Source organism: Sciurus vulgaris (assembly GCF_902686455.1).
Source record: "Sciurus vulgaris genome assembly, chromosome: 12".
NCBI lineage: Eukaryota > Metazoa > Chordata > Mammalia > Rodentia > Sciuridae > Sciurus > Sciurus vulgaris.
Window position 1 is genome coordinate 78210718 of NC_136473.1, and position 18198 is coordinate 78228915.

An 18198-nucleotide genomic window follows, 5' to 3' on the forward strand; every position below is an offset into this window, starting at 1 on the left:
AAAAAAAAAATTTTGTGTTCATAGAGTAAAAGACCTATCAGTGTTTCCACCATGCACTTCTGTTGTTTAGCGGTTTATAACTTTTAAGTCTTACATTCCTAGTAACATCTGGGCTTTTCGTAGGTTTTGTTTTGTAAAGATTGGGGAGGAGTTCTCTTTAAACTTTCGCCTCCATTTTGTATGTGTGTGTGTAACTGTCTCTTTAAGACATTACTCTGCACTAACATCTCTGATCGTGATATATGCACGTACTTTAGAGATAATCGCGTGTTCTAGGTTACTTGTGTGCATTTGATTGGGCTTCTTGTTTAGGGTCCCTTTTAAAACTAATTCATTAGGTTCAAAATATATTCTCTATTTCCAGTAGGATCTGTGTCCCCAGGTGATACAGGCTCTGAATGACCTTTGTTTTCTCCACTTTTGATGATTTAAAACACTCTGGTCTTCCCCTCGAATCATGCATGCAAAGGGAGGACTGTTTTGGTGACTCAACTGGAAGCAGGTGCCCAATAGTCAGGCTTGATAATGATGTCAGGATGCATTGTAGCTATAAGCCAATAGTGACCAGCCATTGGCACCTCCCTCGGCTGAACTTCTCTTTTTATCTAGTGTGCCTATGGTGAAGTGGCAATAGCATTCACTGTCTTATTTTGCAGTGCTCAGGAAGTGGGACATTAACTTTGAAGGTGCTTGTTTATGTTATCTGAATTCTCTTAGTTTGCTGTGCTAGGTTTACCTCTGTAACAGATTTCGGCAGCTATGCTGACTGACACTACATTCTAGTTGTTAAGGTTCTTTTTTTCCAGCCACCCCTCCCCCAGCTAGAAATGGGTAGCTTCCTTCTTACTCATTGGTAACTTGCTGCTGCTTTTAGCCCCCTCGTCACCTCAGATCTGAATCGGGAGTGGGCCCAAAGGATAAATTTTAATCTCAGTAATGGTAGATTAGTCCTACTTCCTAAAGCCCCCTCTCCCTTTCATATTCCCCCCCCATATTGATTCCATAAAGGAAAATTAATGAGCGATTCCTTCTTTAGGGAGGTAATGAGTGGAAATCTTTTGATCTGGAAGGATAGTAATTTGAGTTTTCTTGAAGAAGCTTTGATAGTGGTTTTGTTTCGTTTACCCCACAATAACTGGTTTGCCCCAGTTCAATCCTCAAATTCAATACTTGGTTCTACTTCAAATAGCATTTTCTTATACAGATAACAAATCAAAAGTGGAATTTGAGGTTATATTCTAGTAGTTTTTTTGGTAACTTGTGAATGTGGTCAGCTAAACTGAACTTGACACTTTTTTAAAATAGTTCTTTTTGTGTCCATGAACATGCAAGTAACAGGTGGATTTTAGAGTACTGGTTGGGGAAGGGAATAATGCTTTTCTTGAAATGAACTTCATTGTAAGAGCTATTTTAAGAGTTAGAAAGGCAAGAGCAGAATTTAATAGTAGGAGCAACTGGGAAAGCTTTATAAAAGACCATGTAACCGTTGTTGCTGTTTGGAGTGAGTGTATCAGTCTTTCTTTTGACTGCTTCCCCAGTAGCTACACAGAAAAAACTCACTCACCTTGGGAGTTTGGAAAGGAAGAAACCTGGGCTGTGGTCTTTATGACATTTAAGCTGAGAGCCTTAGAACAAGTAGTACATACACATTTCCTGCCAAAGGGTAGGGAAAATAAGTTTGTTGCTCTTAAGGGTAGAAATCTGTCCCTTTCTCTGTGGATGAACCTGAGTGTACTTGGACGATTGGTTTTTTGTTTAAATATTGGAACATCAAGCTATCTAGTTTCATTCTCAACTTAAAAATATCCAATCTATAAGTTATACTTTTGTTCAAAGCCTAATTCACAAAATTCACAGTGGTGCTGACTGTAATAACCACTATTGGGAAAAATCCCGTATACCTGCCTGTTGCCATGCCAATGGAGTGACTGACTGGTGACATCTGTTTGAGCATGCTTTGTGTGGCTGGGAGAATGCCACCGTTGTGCAGACACTTTGTACATCAGGGGTGAGGGAGGGTTTTCTAGATTATGGGGGAGGGTAAAATTGGGATTTTTTGTTGTTCCTTTTTTTTTTTTTTTTTTTTTTTTTTTTTTTTGATGGGGTGTGGGGGTGTAGTTCTCAGCTTATGCCCTAAAATAACATGTATAAAAACCCCTGAAGTATCGTGTGGGTGTGCGTGTGAATGTGTGTTTGTGTACGTCTGGCAGTTAAACTTTTGTCTTCTGGAAATTAGTGGGTTCTTTTCTTTTTTTTCTCCAGAAGTATTTGTTACAAGATTTGTAAATAAGAGCTCTACTTAGTTTGTTTACCATGAACGTGTTGCAGCAAACCTTACACACCTAATCCTGCAAGACTTCAGGAAAGACTAAGACTTGCCAGGTTAAGCAGCAGCCAAGTTCTCAGTAATTGTTTGCCTTGATTCATCTTTTAGACTTTTTATTTTGCCAGCTCTAAAATTCCCAGTCTTCCTTGATTTTAGTCCTTAATCATTTATGTTCTGAGCAGGAAGGGTAAAAGAAAGGAACCTGCTTAAATGTATTAATTAGTCCATGAGCTGTGACCCTTTCTTCATATTGCAATGTGGCTAGATACATTAGACACCAGAGGGTTGGGCATTCTTGCAATACCTTAACAGTGCTGAAATCTGCAGCATGGTACTAAGGAAGTTAAAGTTTGAATGTAACCACTTTATTTAAAAGTTTTTTTCTTTAATTTAAATGAAATGGGGTTGAAGTGAACATGATTTTGTTGACCATGTTCGTGACTTATAGATGCAACATGCATTGGTAGAATCGTGTGATGGTCTTTTGTGATACTTAATTTTTACATATCCCAGTCTCTGTACGTATCTGCATAGACAAAGAAAAAACAAACTCCTGCTTTGCTTTTATTGAAGGGTTTCCAGGACTGCGTGTCTGCTCCTGAGCTTTGTTTTAAGTATGTGTATCCTTTGCTTGTATTTTGTATTAAAAAAAAATAAGAAAAAGAACCCCTTATTGTTGAGCATGTTGGCATTGTCCCCTTTATTTTTTTTTTTTTTTCCCTCTTTTGGGGACATACGAAGCAAGTTAACTCTTTTTCTGTATTTTTTTTTTCTTTTGTAAACTTTTTTTTGTTTTGTTTAAAAATGGCTTTATAAAAGGGCTTTTATAACCCAGATGTGTGCTCTGTGTACTTCTTGTAATACTTCAAAGCAAATACACTGACGGATAGCCGATTACCTTGGCCCATCAGCTCTCTGTCCAGCCTGACTTTGGGGGAAGACTGTTCCCTGAATAATTTAGAAACTTTAGCAATGACCACCCATGTTGTTGAGTAAGGAAAACTTGTCTTAAAAGCATGAAATCAACAGGCAGTGAGTTCACTCATTTTTAATTAAGGGAGGGAGAACTGGACTGAGAGCAGGAGGATCCCTAATTCACATTCTTCCTCATGTTTTTATCCAAAGATAGGAAGTATTGTGAAGGGCAGAGTTTTCCTCAACAATCATATGGATAATAAAAGATGATTTTTATGCTCACAAAAAGCATTTGCATTCAGTTTCAAATACCCATTACACGAAATCATCCAATGATTTAGATAGTGTTACTTGAATGAGGGACATGGTACAAGCTCCGCCTTCAGAACAGGACTGCTAGGTAGCTATTGGGGCTTTTATTCTTTTTAATCTTTCCCCTCAATTACATACTTGCCTTGTCAGCAAATACTGTAACTGACTTTAAAGCTCCCCTTTGCTTTGGAATTAAATGCTTTTTGCATGTTGTTATATGTCAATGACTAGTTTATATTTATTTCCTAATGAAGTCCCAGTCAAAGTGGGACATCAGAAGAATGTTAGCAATCCACTTTTCCTCCATCTGTTTTGTGGTTAACATACCAAATTTTGTTTCTATACAATGCTAAAGACATATAATCTGGTTTAAAGAATTTCAAAAACTTCAAGTGACTAAACATCAGATGCATGGAGGTAAAATACATTTAGAACTACCATGACTTATTTAGAAGTCTTACTATACAATAATTATACTGTGCTTGTACAGCACATTGGGGGTCTATGAAGTTTTTGTTTATTATTTAATTTTCACAACAATTATGAAATGGGCAAGATGCATTTTGTTCCTCCAATATTATAGAAAAGAGACTGGCTCAGGTAGGATGAGACTTGATGTGGTATCTTGATGGGGCTAGCCTGTGGTACAGGGTTTGAATCAGGTCTGTGTCTTTACGTTGTCACAGCTGTTAGTAGCATTTTGCTGTTCTTTGGCATCTCCAAACAATGATACCTGAACCAATCCAAGGAGTTACAACAAAGGTTTAATGAAAGGGCTGGGGATGTGGCTCACTGATAGTGCTTGCCTAGCAGTTCAGTGTCCTGGATTCCATCCCCAAAAGTGCAAAACAACAAAAACAACCTTTCAGTGAGATATGACGATTTCTCATTAAGTACTTCAAAATTCCTATGACCCCTTTTGAGGCAAAATGACTGCAGGTTCAAGACCAACCTTTAAGGAGAACTGGTCTCAAAAAAATAGCCAGGCACATGGTGGTGCACACCTGTAATCCCAGCCAGTCTCAGCAATTTAGCAAGACCCTGTCTCAAAATTTAAAAATAAATAAATAAATAAATAAATAAGGGCAGGGGATGTAGCTCAGTGGTTAAGCGCCCCCCCCCCCCCTTGGTTAAATCCCTAGTACAAAAAAAAAATTTTTTTAATGGACTAGGGACATAGCTCAGTAGTAGAGTACCTCTGGGTTCAATCCCTAGTACAGGGGGAAAAATTCAAATTATTTAAATTCTTTTTATCTTCTGATTGTTTCAAGATTGTTGTAATTATTGAGGAAATGATCAGTCGTCTTGACTATATAATTTTGCCTTCCACCAGTAGAGGGCCCTGTTTGTCCTCCATATCAACAAGGACTGTTTTTCCCATCTCATGTTTAGGTACTGTTCCCCACCTTGTGTATCAGGACACCCTGCCACTACTTGGGTTAAAGAGGTTCTGTGATAAGTGTACACACTTGTTGTCCTAGTACAATGCAGCAGCATTCTTTTCTGGATGTTACATGGGAAATTGGATCTCTTGATTCATGCATACCTGTACTCTCCTGATGTTCTCTTCTTGTAACTCCCAAACCTATATAGACAGCTTCCCAAAATGATACTGTGTTAAGATTTCAAAACGCAGCTGTTGAACTCTTGGCCCTATTTTGAAACAGGTGTTGCCTTTTGAAATGGCCTCCAGCTCAAAAACCTTGTTTCTTGCATAAGGAGCACTGAGACATGTATTTGCATACAACAAATACTAAGACTCATTTTCTAAGTAATGTGGTAACTTGTGTTCCTTGAATTTTAATTAATTGATTTTTTTGTACTGAAGATTGAACCCAGGGACACTTAACCACTGAGCAACATCCCCATCCCTTTTTTTATTTTGAGACAGTGTCTCATTAGGTTACTTAGGGCTTTGCTAAATGGCTAAGACTGGCTTTGAACTTGGGATCCTCCTGCCTCAGCCTCTCCAGCTACTGGGATTACAGGTGTGTGCCACTGTGCCCAGCTGTTCCTTGATCTTGATGGCATGCTTCTTTTGCCCTCTATTATCTTAATCAAGTGAACGGCTACCCATTTTGACGCTTTCACTGGGTTACCACCAGGGGAAATTGGTATTGCTCATGGGTGTGTCTTATTTCAATAGTAAAGTCCTGGACAAATATTGTGAAATAAATGTGTGTTAATTCAGGGGCCAGGGAGCAAGAAGTTGCAGTCAAGAGTCTCCATCCAAGTAAAGCAAATAATTACTTTAAAATGTGATAACAAAATCTTGGGAATAATTGTTTGCCTTGAATTTTCTCTAACCTGGCACCCAGAAGTGATTTGTTTAGAAATCTAACTTTAAGGAACAGGTGGAGCAAGGAAGAGTACACATATGTATTAGTGTTATTGATAATGTTTATTAAGTTGAACATAATATATACACAAAAGCCATTTTATTCCAATACACAAGACCACCTCCTTGGCTGATGGGGATGCAGTGTGTCCTCTGTCTCTGTCTTAGGTAGGAACAGGAGGAGGTCCTCTCTAAGTAGTCGGGGTTCTCCTGACTACAAGAGATAGGGTAGATGAATTGAGTCAGGCTCTGAAGGAGATAGAAAGAAGTTGATCCAGGAAAAACGATGGCCTAAATTTTAGGCAAAGATTACCAATTTGGTAATCCTAACTGATTGGCTATGTGGTAAAAAGTGATTTCTTATCCACTTAATGAACTGTGGTATAATTAACAAAAAATAGGTTATCAAATACTGATCTTTACCCAAAACTGTGTATAGTGACATATACTCAAACCTTATCTTGTGGCTATAAGGTAGATCTCCATGTTCACTAATTCACCCTAATGGAATAAATATACTAAGCTCTTAAAAATATATAGTTTTCCTTCTAAAGTGGTTAAGAATAATGATAAAACAAAGTTCTTTATTTTAATAGACACTAAATGTCTTGGGGAATCCAGAAAGACTCAGTTGACATTCTGTTTAGATCTTAGAACATAACCTCCGGCCCCTTCACCTAGGTTCATATCTAATGCATGCCACATCTCAATTACAAACTCCAAGCTCCTGGTTTTGTCTTTCCCTCCTGCCTCTGACCTCATTTTGCCACTCTCTCTCTTTTCCTACTCTTGTTTTTGTGAAGGAACAACTGGTTTCCATGGGGTTAGTGCTTTTGAGGCAAATATAATGCTTGTAAATGGACAGAGAACCAGCAGTTCTGTAGACAGACTCACGGTTGGCCTGATTGCAAGATAAATAGCACTTCCCGGTAAACTTGGAACAATGCAGAGTGGAGATTCCAAAGCGCTATTGTGACGAATGCTGGTACAATTTCAGGTACACAGGACAGAGACAGGATCTTGTTCAAGAGGGTGGGTATTTTCGTAGACTTTGCACAATGGGCCAGCCTAGGGCCATCAGCAAAGCAGGTCATCCTCTCGTCCTGCTTTCCTTCTTTCTCTTCCCACTCACCCCCTGGCTCTACTGCTGGCTTCTGGGTTACTCACTCTTTACAAGTCAACACCACTGAGTTGCTGAGAAGCCGATGCCCCTCCCTAGGAGCATTAAGTCTGGGGACACACAATTCCAGACAGTGGACATAGGACAGGAGTTCCTAGAACACCTGTTCCTCTACAGTTCATCTCTGATTTGACTGGCAACATTTACTGACAATGACAGGGGACTATATTCCAGTCCCCAAATTGGGATCTGTGCTGAAGCGAAGAGTTCTGTCATCTTCTTCCATAGGAAAGACAGTCTAAGATATCTTTTGGCTCTCAGAATATTGGCATGTCTGGGATAATTTTAGACTTTAAGGAGCTAAAGCATGAGATACTTAAAACTGAATTATTCTAGGGAATTTATGTGAATAGTATAAAAAGTGCAACTCATTCAGGCAGCAGAAGTGAGAATTGCCCATAATGCTCACTCCAGCTCAAGTAGTTGTTTGGGGTTTGTTTTTGTTTTGTCTTTGTTTTCCAGTACTAGGGATTGAACCCAGGGGTGCTCTACCACTGAGTTACATTCCCAGCCCTTTTTTAAAATTTTGAGACAGGGTCTCACTAAGTAACACCAGGCTGGCCTCAAACTTGTGATCCTCCTGCCACAGCCTCCTAAGTAGCTGGAATTATAGGCATGGACCACCACACCCAGCAGTAATTATTTATTTTTCTTGAGCCACGAGTCACTTTCCCTCACTTGGTAACATGCTTTGGAGAAGCTTTGTGGCTGATTTGGTTGAAATCGGAAAATCAGTTTGCAGGGTGATCTTGGGCAAGTCACCTATCCATCCACCACCCGCACCATGCCTCTCTCCCTTTCATGTAGGGGGATGATAAGGGACCGCTTCTCCTCTGCTTCAAAAGGACATTGTGTGAGGGTGTGAGACTCTGCACCCAACACCTGGAAAACAGGCTTTTTATGCACACAGGTTACCGTCGGCATTGAAGACCAGCCAGCCTCAAATAAAAGCAGTAATGTACCTCTCTAGGCAGGGGACACTGCAGCTAAAAACCTCATTCTTACAGTGCTACAATCCTTTTCGTGTGTCTCTGAAGTATAAATGGGTTATTTATTAGTAATAACACTCTTGCACAAAGGTAATCTTTAACCAGCCTGTGATATAAGGTAGTTTTAGAGGAAAGCAGGGAGTGACAGTAACTCCCAAGTCACCTGCAATAGTAAGGGCTTTTCCCGCTAGTGTAAATGTATAGACCTGTTGATTTAGAGTTTGTTCCTTCAGCTTCTGGTAGGAAAAAAGAACTTCAGACAGTGGTTTCAAACTGTATTCCTCATTATAGACACATGTCAAGTGAGAGAACATTCTCTTGGTCTGGAAAACTAACTAGAGATGCTGACAAGCAGATTTTGGGTATTTGAAATCACCTTATTTCTAAGTCCTTGGTCTCTCTAAGTTAACACCTTTCAGAAAAGAAGCCACAAAACTATCTATTGGATTCAGGGACAGAATCCAGGGCTCAGCTCAACAGTTAGGTGAAATAAATATGACATCACATACGCACATGCACACACACATACAGTATTGACACCTCACTGGAGCCTCACTAGAATGCTTTTCTGGGGGGCCCTATCCTGAGACCTTTTCATAGACTAATAGCATTTTGCCAACTGAACCCCAGGGACATGCTACAAGATGAATGCCACCCCCTATAAATTCTCTCTTCAATCTTTGGGAAAGGAAAACTCTTATTTCAACAGATAGAGGAGCGACTTTAAAGAAAGTTTTGCCTTGCTGGGTGCGCTAGCCACACCTGTGATTCCATCAGCTCAGGAGGCTGGGGCAGGAGATCACAAGTTCAAAGCTGGCCTCAGTTATTTATTAAGGCTCTAGGTAACTTAATGAGATCATTTCAAAAAAATTTTTTTAAATGGCCAGGTATGTGGCTCAGTGGTTAAATGCTCCTGGGTGCACTCCCCAGTACCAAAAGAAATTTTAAAAAGTTTGACTTATGTAAGTTGAGTCATGGTCAAACTGTATAAATACTAACATTTGGTCAGGAGTCTGTTATCTTACACACTCTCCCATCAGATTGTTAAGAACATCATTTGTGCTGTGGGGAGAGATAAGATAACGCCCAGAAGTTGAAAGTTCCCTTTGTCATGTTATCTTGCTGAAAGAGATAGAATTGTTCATTTTTGGCTTTAGTGAAATTTTCAGTTTTCTCAACTCAGTTGCTATCGCTGAGTTCCGTTAGTGTGCATGACACATGCTTCCTCTCATTAGGCATGTTGGACAAGTGTCAACATTTAAGGTCGTGAGAACTGGATTTTTGTTCCCCTTAAGAGTATGCTATTAAGAAAACTTGAGTGAAAGTCGGGGTGGCATTGTTCCCCCAGGCTTAGCATTTACAACATTCTTGTAGAGTTGGAATGCTAGCTTGGTCAGAAAGGGACACGCGGCAGAGTCTCAGCTTGAAGCAGCCAATTGGGAAGAAGTGGAGTGAGAAATAAGGAGTCTGCTCTTGAGGCCTCTCTCCTCCCACTTGACAGGCCTCTTCAGTTCCTGTTATGTCAACCAGACTTTCAAAGACTTTCCAAAGAGATTCTTTTGGGATCGAACCCAGGGCCAGGAAAGCGGTTCACCACCGAGCCATATCCCAGCCCCTCAAAGGAAATTTCTTTATTTTGGATTTTTTTTTTTCTTCTACTGTTTTCAGGATAAAACTCTTAATTGAGAATACCCATCTTCAATTTCTAATCAATGAGAGAGAGCAACTGATAACTGTATGCAACTGTGACTGGAAATCAAGGGATTGGATAGTCTTTGGCAGTCTGTAGGAAAGCTCCTTAAATCAGAGGTTCTCAAAATGGGGTCCCTGTACCCACCATTTGACCCAGCTATCCCACTCCTTGGTTTATACCCGAAGAAATTAAAATCAGCATACTACAGTAATGCAGCCACATCAGTGTTCATAGCAGCTCAATTCACAATAGCTAGATTGTGGAACCAACTAAGATACCCTTCAATTGATGAATGGATAAAGAAAATGTGGTACATATACACAATGGAATATTACTTAGCCATAAAGAAGAATAAAATCATGGCCATAAAGAAGAATAAAATCATGGCACTTGCTGGTAAATTGATGGAGTTGGGGAATATGCTAAGTGAAATAGGCCCAGCCCAAAAAACCAAAGGCTAAATGTTTTCTCTGATAAGTGGATGATGAAACATAACGAGGGAGGTTTGGGGTGGGGGGCAAGAGAAGAATGGAAGAACTTTGGATGGTGTAGAGGAGAATGGGGTGGGAGGAGGTGGGGGAAGGAAAGATAGTAGACTGAGACAGACAATATTACCCTATGTATATGTACGATTACATGAATGGTGTGAATCTACATTGTGTACAACCATAGAAATGAAAAGTTGTACCCCATTTGTGTGCACCAAATCAAAATGCTGTCTGTAAAAAAAAAAAAATGGGGTCCCTGGATCAGCAGCCTCAACCTCAGCTGGAAACTTGTTTGAAATGTAAAATCTTAGGCCCCAACCCAGAGCCATTTAGTCTGAAACTAGGGATAGGACCTGGCAGTTAGGGTTTAACAAGCCCTCCAGGTGACTGACACACACAAAAGTTTGACAAACATTGTTAGTTTCAATCAGGCCAAAGGATCAGCCGGACTAAATCCTTACCCTCTTCTGGTTGGAAAAGGCAGCTTGGCCTGAGCAACACTGAGAGAGACCAATCATGGCGCCACCTACCTGATGGATTGGCTCAGCAGCACCAACTAAAACCTATACTTGCATCCTCATTTGCCATCCCTGGACATAGTTTTCTTCACTTTCGGACACTTTGTACCTCTGTAGGAGTCGCCAAAGGGAGAACTGATCCTTTTCACTCAATCTCACTGTCGCATACTTCTAGCACCTCTGCTTTATATCCTATAACTTTCAAATCCTCCCTGCTCTTGGCCTTCCTGCAGATTCAGGCCTTGGTTTGGGATTGTTTGTTTTTTCATTCTCTTTCTGGAAAGAAGACTGGACAAATGTTTTGGTGTGTGGTGCTGGAAATGGAACGCGGAGTCTTGCACGTGCGTGGCAAGTGCTCTACCATGAGCTACACCCCTAGCCACTCTAGTGAGACCTTTAATTCTTCAAAATCTACGCCTCTCCCTGCAAAATTCATTTTGGTTGTTAACTTGCACTTCTGCCAACACTAAGTCTTGGTAGTGACAGTAGCTCCTGTCAGGGAGGACTGCTGTGTTCAAGGGGCCTTCTTGAACACTCACTCTGCCTTCTGTCACTGAATTCTCACCACACTCCCACAAGGTACAGGTGACACAGGAAGAAACTTAAGTCTAGAGATGGTTAAACACTGTGCTCAGGTCATGTAGGTTGACAGTGACAACATTCTGCAACCTTTTTTGACTAAGGTCAACACCAATCAATTTGCACATTGGTTCTCTTTGTTTGTTTCTCAGAATACACACCCTCTGGCAGAAATATCAGGGAGCAGTGAATTCACCAAAAAGAGATGAAAAGAGAGAAAGAGGGAAAAACTCTGGACAAAAGTCAGGGATCTGGGCTTGAGTTCCGGTTCTCCGCTCACCAGCTTGGTGCAAGACGCCCTCTGAGTCCCAGCTGCTGAGATGGTGAACCAGGTCAGTAACATCACTTTCTTGGAATTGTTGAGGCTCATACCTGAAACCATTTAGCAGAAGGCCTTATGGGAATGTTTTCCCTCAGGGGGCTGAGAAGTTAATAAAGCATCAATAGCAAAAGTCGGGCATAGCCAGGGCTGTGAACCACAGTACTGTTGCTTATTGCACAGGGAAGTTACTGGTCTCCACTGTTTTGTTTTTTCAGACTGAGATAATGGCGCAATCTAAGTAAATAAGGGGACAGGAACAAGGGCTGAGAATCACACAGCCTGCTGATGGCCTTCTTGGCCTCTGGTGCACCTTGCTTCAGGCACTATCTGTTTACTTATATTTGCCCTGCGAATTCTCTGGCAAACAAGGTGTCTCTTGTGTACATTTTGATACTTGTGAAGGGAGCAAACAGAGCTCTTTGTTGGAATGCTCGAGCATTTAGGAAGGCACAGACCAGGCCTGTCCCCAGCTTTCTAGATGCTCAGATCTCCCTGGCTTGGGGAGGGCAGGATGGAAAAATAGGTAGTTAGGACCCCTCGTGAGACATTTCCTATGGGAGCTCTGTCCAGGAAAGTAAGAGAGGGAGGCCAGGATGGGCTGGGACTGCTGTGCGTCCCCTCAGTCCTGCCTCTCTGATGCTGTGGTTGAGGGGCTGGGTGGGCAGGGAGATGCAGAATAAGCCCACACAGCCCTCCTGCTGCTCCTCCTTGGCTTCTCTGGAAGCTAACTTGTGTCTTGGAGACCGGAAGATATAGAAGGCCATGTTCCCTGTAGAGGCTTAGCCAAGTGTGCTACAAAGACTGCAATTACCCCCCGTGCTGCCAACCTAGTGCATTATTGCGGGGTCTGTCTTGCAGGAGGGTGGGAAGAGCTGATGGTAAATGGAAAGTGAAGAAGAGACGAGAAGATCCATAAGGCTCCACCTTCTTCTAGAAACTCAAGTTGTGGCTCATGGTGGGAGGGGGCCCCGCACCCTCCATTCTCAAAGAAAAAGGATGGATGCCGGGACCCAAAGGAGGGCCTGGCCTCTGATGGCCTGGAGACCCCTCCCCTCTAGCCCAGCTGCCAGACTATTTGCAGAGAGCAGATTTCAGGATAAACAGTGGTGAGCAGGTAAACAGGACTGGGCCCTCCCTCCAGGATGTACAGTTTTAACTATTTGGCTCTTTCTTTCTTTTCTTTTTCTTTTTCTTTTTTTTTTTTTTTAACATGTCATGCAGGAGGGGATGAAAACCAATGTGTGAGCTAATTTAAGGACAGAAGTCTTGCTACTGGGAAGTTTTTGCTTTCATATATTTCTTTGGAAGAAAAAAGTTTTTCCCAAAACAATCAGGAAGTGATATCTTCTTAATGGGTAGTTTTGTGGGGTTCCCCCACAATGCACACTTAGGAATGAGGGATAAAGGAGAATTTTGATACTAAAGAGTCTAAATCTGGCTTTCTCCACCTTGGCGCTAATTGACATTTGGGATGTCAGATGATTCCTTGTTGTGGGGGTGCTATCCCGAGAATCGTAAGATGTTTAGCAACTTGTTTAGCCATGTCCTCCACCCGCTAGATGCCCATAGTACCCACTGCCCCATGGTAAAAACCAAAAATGTCTCCAGACATTGCCAAATACACCCCAGGAGACAGAATAGCCTCCATTTGAGAACGACTGATCTAATTTGCTTCCTACCATTTCCCCTACCTCCCCGAGTGCTTTGGTTTTAAGTCTTTTTGTTCCATGGGTCTTTTCTAAGAGTCAAGGAATGAAGCCAGCTTTTCTGAAGAAACCCAACCCTTAGGCCCTACTTGCCCCGCCCAGCTCACAAAAGCCCCAGGAAAATTCTCTGCTTTTTCATCTGGACCACTGCAGTTTATTCAGCAATCTGGGCCTAGCCTGAACCAGAAGCAGGGGACAAAGAGGGTCAGCAACTCTGAGAATTCAACTTACTCCCAGCTCGGGGAGTCCTGCCTCTGCCTCCTGCTACAGTGTGCTCCCAACTCAACAAGATCTCAAAGAGATTCTGATATCCTGGGCACCAAGCATTTCTTTAGTGTGTCTGGCTGGTATGTGTGTGTAAGAGAGTGTCAGGGAGAAAAGGGTTGACCCCAGCCCGCACCCATCGTTAAGAGTCATGCCATATTTGTATAACGTAAGACAGGTTAACAAGAGAACATAAATTTACTTAATCAAAGATTTATGTGACACAGAGCCTTCAGAATGAAGATCCAAAGGTCCAGGGAAAACTGTCCATTTCTATGTCGAGTTTGTATGAAGAGTGGAAAACTGTGTAGAAAGGGGATTGGATAAAAGATTATGATCTAATGGTCATAGACTGGACCCAGCAAGGCTGGCTGTTCAGATTCTTCTTGGTCTCTCTATGCAGCTGTGGGCAGAAATAGGGACCCTTTTTGGAATAGGGATCTTATGACCTACTCTCAAGAGAGGTAGCCAGAGAATTTCATTTCAACTAGCTCTTACACAAAAAGGTGGGAGACGGTTAGAGTAATAATTTTAGGCTTTATGGATGGTTGGGAGGGAAGGAGTGCTAGTTTCTATGGACCACCTTGAGAAAGAAGAATTCTGGTTTCTGTGGCTTTATTCAGGGAAGAATATGGAGCAAAAGACGGGAGGGCAGGAGAAGGTCAGAGAGAAACTGCTTCTGAGCCTGCTTCTGGGGACTTCCCTTTGCAGCATTGCTTTGAGACCCAACAAGAGAAAAAGAGGCAGATTACGGAGTATTTTTGTGTTGGGGGATGGAGGCCTGAAGGGGGCTTCTCATGTCTCCTGAGCCCCTTTCTTGTCAATGTAACCAAAGGATATGTTCCCTCTCTGGGGCCCTCCCACTCCCCGGGCTAATTACATGCTTCTTTAATGGAAGGAAATAGTTTCTCAGCTGAGCTGCGAAACCCAGGTCCTGATGCCCCCCACCCCTGCTCCCTCGTGGGTATATGGGAAGGACAAGAAAGGAAGCAGCTGCTTCACATGCACCTTCCCTGCCCTCCCAGGGGTGCCCAGTCCAGCCTGGGACGGGACAGTTTCCTTCTGCCAGCAGAAGCCTCCAAATGCCACTGGCTGTGGCTGGGACATGGCTGCTGTGAAAGAACCCAAGCAAAGGATGAGATTAGCTGGCAGATACAGGCCAGGGGTTGGAAAGGGCCTTGAGGAAATCCATTTTTTTATTCGTAGCCCTTCAGCTGCTGCCTGGGAGTGAGAGGGAGTGTAACTGTCCCCTTCCCCTGCTGTGTACAGCTGCTGGGGACAGAGAGTCGGCTGCCTCAAACTTGGGAGGGGCCGGGACACAGTGGGGACCAGGGGAGGTTGGCTGGAGTCCCAGGACAGGGCTGCAGGATCTCCCTCTCCCTGCAGGGCCTCCCTCAGTCAGCACAGTCCCTGGGAGGTGGTTTTAGGAGAGTCCCCCGTGGGACCATAGGTGAGGGGGAAGTGAGGGAGCGTTACAGGGGCAGGAAACAGCTGGGCTCTTGCTTCCCTAGAGAGGTTACTCATGAAGCAGATTCCAGGATGTGAGGGTTATGGGCACCTTTCCTCTTTCCACTACTGGAGAGAGGGAGGGAGGGAGAGAGACGCCCTCACAGCTCCGCTGCCCTCAGTTCCTACAGCGAGGTGGAAGCCGGTCTGCTGGGAGCCAGGGCAATATGGGACCAGGCAGGAGGGAATCTCTGTCCTGTTCCCTCTCAACTGCCTCTGATTTCTAGGCCAACATCCCAGAGGTTCTAAGTGCCTCCACATCCCAATATTATCTATAAAAACAAAATACCAATGCCGAGGAAACAGCCGCTGGGGAAATCAGAGGAGTGAGGACTGACCTGAATTTACTGTCTTTCCCTGACCATTGAGCAATGGCTTCCCTGAGGTGAACCAGGGCAGTCATTTATTGCGCATCAATTACTTTGGACTAGATAAAACAACAAGGGAGGGGAAGGAAGCAGGGGACATTTAGAGTCTGCATGCTCCTTGAGGGCAGGAGATTTCTGAAGTCTTTTATTTTAACTATGTTTTTCTTCTGGTGCTGGGGATTAAACCCAGGGTCTTGTGCCTGCTAGGCACTTGCTCTACCACTGAGCTACATCCCCAGCCAATATTGAGATAATTTTAGATTCACATGCAGTTATAAGAAAAAAAAAAAATACAGAGTTGGGGATGTAGCTCAGTGGTAGGGCATATGCCCAGCAAAATAAACCACAACCGGAAAGATCCCTGTAACTTTGCCCAGTTCTCCCCAGTGATAACATATAGCAAAACTATAGCATATCACAACCAGGATATTGACTCGGATACAATTCACCAGTTATTTTTTTTTCCAGTGATGGGAATCAAAACACATGCCTTTTAGGCAAATGTTCTATTACTGAGCTCCGTCTGCAGGCCTTTTTTTTTTTTTTTTTTGAGACAGGGTCTTGCTAAATTGCCCAGATTGGCCTTGAACTTGAGATCCTCCTGCCTCCACCTCCCTAGGTGCTGGACTTATAGGTGTGTGCCAGGCCAATCTACCAATCTTATTTAGATTTCCCATTTTACTTGTACGTGTGTGTGTGTGCACTCACGTGTGATTAATTCTATACAATTTTTTCACCTGTGTATGGGTATCCACCACCATAATCCAGATTCTAAATGTCACAAGGATCCCCAGTTGCCCTTTTATTTTATTCATTTATTTTTGAAGTACCGGGCTTGGAACCCAGGACCTTACACAAACTAGGTGAGTGCTCTACCACTGAGCTACACTCCCAGCCCCAAGCTTCTCTTTATAACCACACCCACTCCCTTTCAGGTACCTAATCCCCAGCAACCACTCTTCTGTCTTCCATTGCTAAAGGTTTTCTTCTAAAATGTGGAATAAAGGAGCTGAACGTAGAGGTGCCCACCTGTAATCCCTGCAACTTAGGAGGTTGAGGCAGAGGGATCACAAATTCAAAGCCAACCTCTGCCATGTAGTGAGGGCCTAAGCTACTTAGTGGGACCCTGTCTCAAAATAAAACATACAAAAGAGCTGGGGATGTGGCTCGGTGGTTAATGCCCCTGGGTTCAATCCCCAGTACCAAAAATCACTCAATTAATTAATTAATTAAAATAAAAATAAAATGTTGAATAAAGGGGATCCGATAGCATGGGACTTCTGGGGATTGCTTTTCTCCCAGCATAATTCCCTGCAGATCCATCCAAGAGGTAGCAGGCCTCAGTAGTTCATTCCTTTTTATTTTTATTTATTTATTTATTTTATTGTAAACAAATGGGATTCATGTTGTTTCTCTGTACATGGAGTCAAGGCATACCATTTGTGTAATCATAAATTTACATAGGGTAATGTTCTTTGATTCATTCTGTTATTCCCCCCCCACACACACACACCATTCCTTTTTATTGCTGAGTAGTAATCCATGGTATGTTCGTTGATTACAGTATTGGGGATTGTACCTCTGAGCCCTATCTGCAGACCTTTTTATTTATTTATTTTTGTTTTGAGACAGGGTCTAGTTAAGTTACAAAAACTGCCCTCAAATTTAGGTTTCTCCTGCCTCAGACTCAAGAGCTGCTGGGATTACAGGTGTGCACCACCACGCCCTCCTGTAATCCGTGGGACATTAGTGCCAGAGCTTGTTTTGCCATTCACCTGTTGTCTCTGGGATGGGGCCAGACAAACAAGGCCACTATGGACATTCACATTCAGGTGTTTGTGTGAACCCAACGTCTCGTGTGTTTTTCTATCCGGCCACAGCATCATGCTGGGCACCTAGAACATCCTCAGTCCATGTTCCTTGCTAATGAGAGTGATGGTGGATGATGGCAGTTACCACAAACAAACAAAAAAAAAACCCAAAATCAAGGCAGTCTGAAGAAAGGATTGATCAAAGGACACATGGTAATCAGTAGCATGAAGCAGTCAGGACAAGAGGACAGAATTATCTATAGGAAGCAACGCTGCAATATACAGGTAAATGAGAGGGAACAGCCATCAAGAGCAGCGCAAGGCTGTGTGTGAAATGATGTGCACGGAGGCCCCCGAGACACTGAAGCAGCCCTGATAGTGTAGGATCAGGGCTTTGCCAGCACATCAGGTTCGGATCCCGCCTCCCCCACCTCGTAGCTGTGTGTTCTGGGCATGGCATTAACCTCACTGAGATTCCCTTTCCTCATCTGTAAAGTGAAGATAGTATTTTTTTCATAGGAATTAAGAGTTATTTTCATAACACATAAATAAAGAAGTATATATGAAGTTCTTGACTTGAGAGTCCCTGGGTAGATGTTAGTTTTCTGTGACATTCCCTCTCCCAGGGGAAGTTCAGGGAACAGAGCTATTGTGGTGAGCTGCAGACCCCTGAAAAGGCGCTTGCTTCAGAGGAAGTCTGTAGAGGGGCACAGAGTACAGGGAGGACTGAAGCCCGGTACAGAGAGATGCAAGCCACCTCTCTGGGGTCTAGGTGTCACCTGCATGCCCAGCAGGAGTTGGCAACGGGCTCTGCCCCAGGAGTCAAGGCAGCTTCAGCTACACTTGGGTGGGTATTCCACACATCATTGCTTCTGCTTTCAAG

The 18198-nt window shown here is 42.9% G+C and overlaps 1 long non-coding RNA gene across 1 annotated transcript; it reads right to left on the bottom strand.

The window, feature by feature from the left end:
• LOC306641886 lies at positions 1-12020 on the bottom strand. The gene is made up of 2 exons (XR_013758334.1): positions 11619-12020; positions 1-6105 (listed from the first exon to the last, which is right to left on the bottom strand). It is a non-coding gene; the product is annotated as an uncharacterized lncRNA (long non-coding RNA).
• Positions 12021-18198: the final 6178 nt, after the last annotated feature.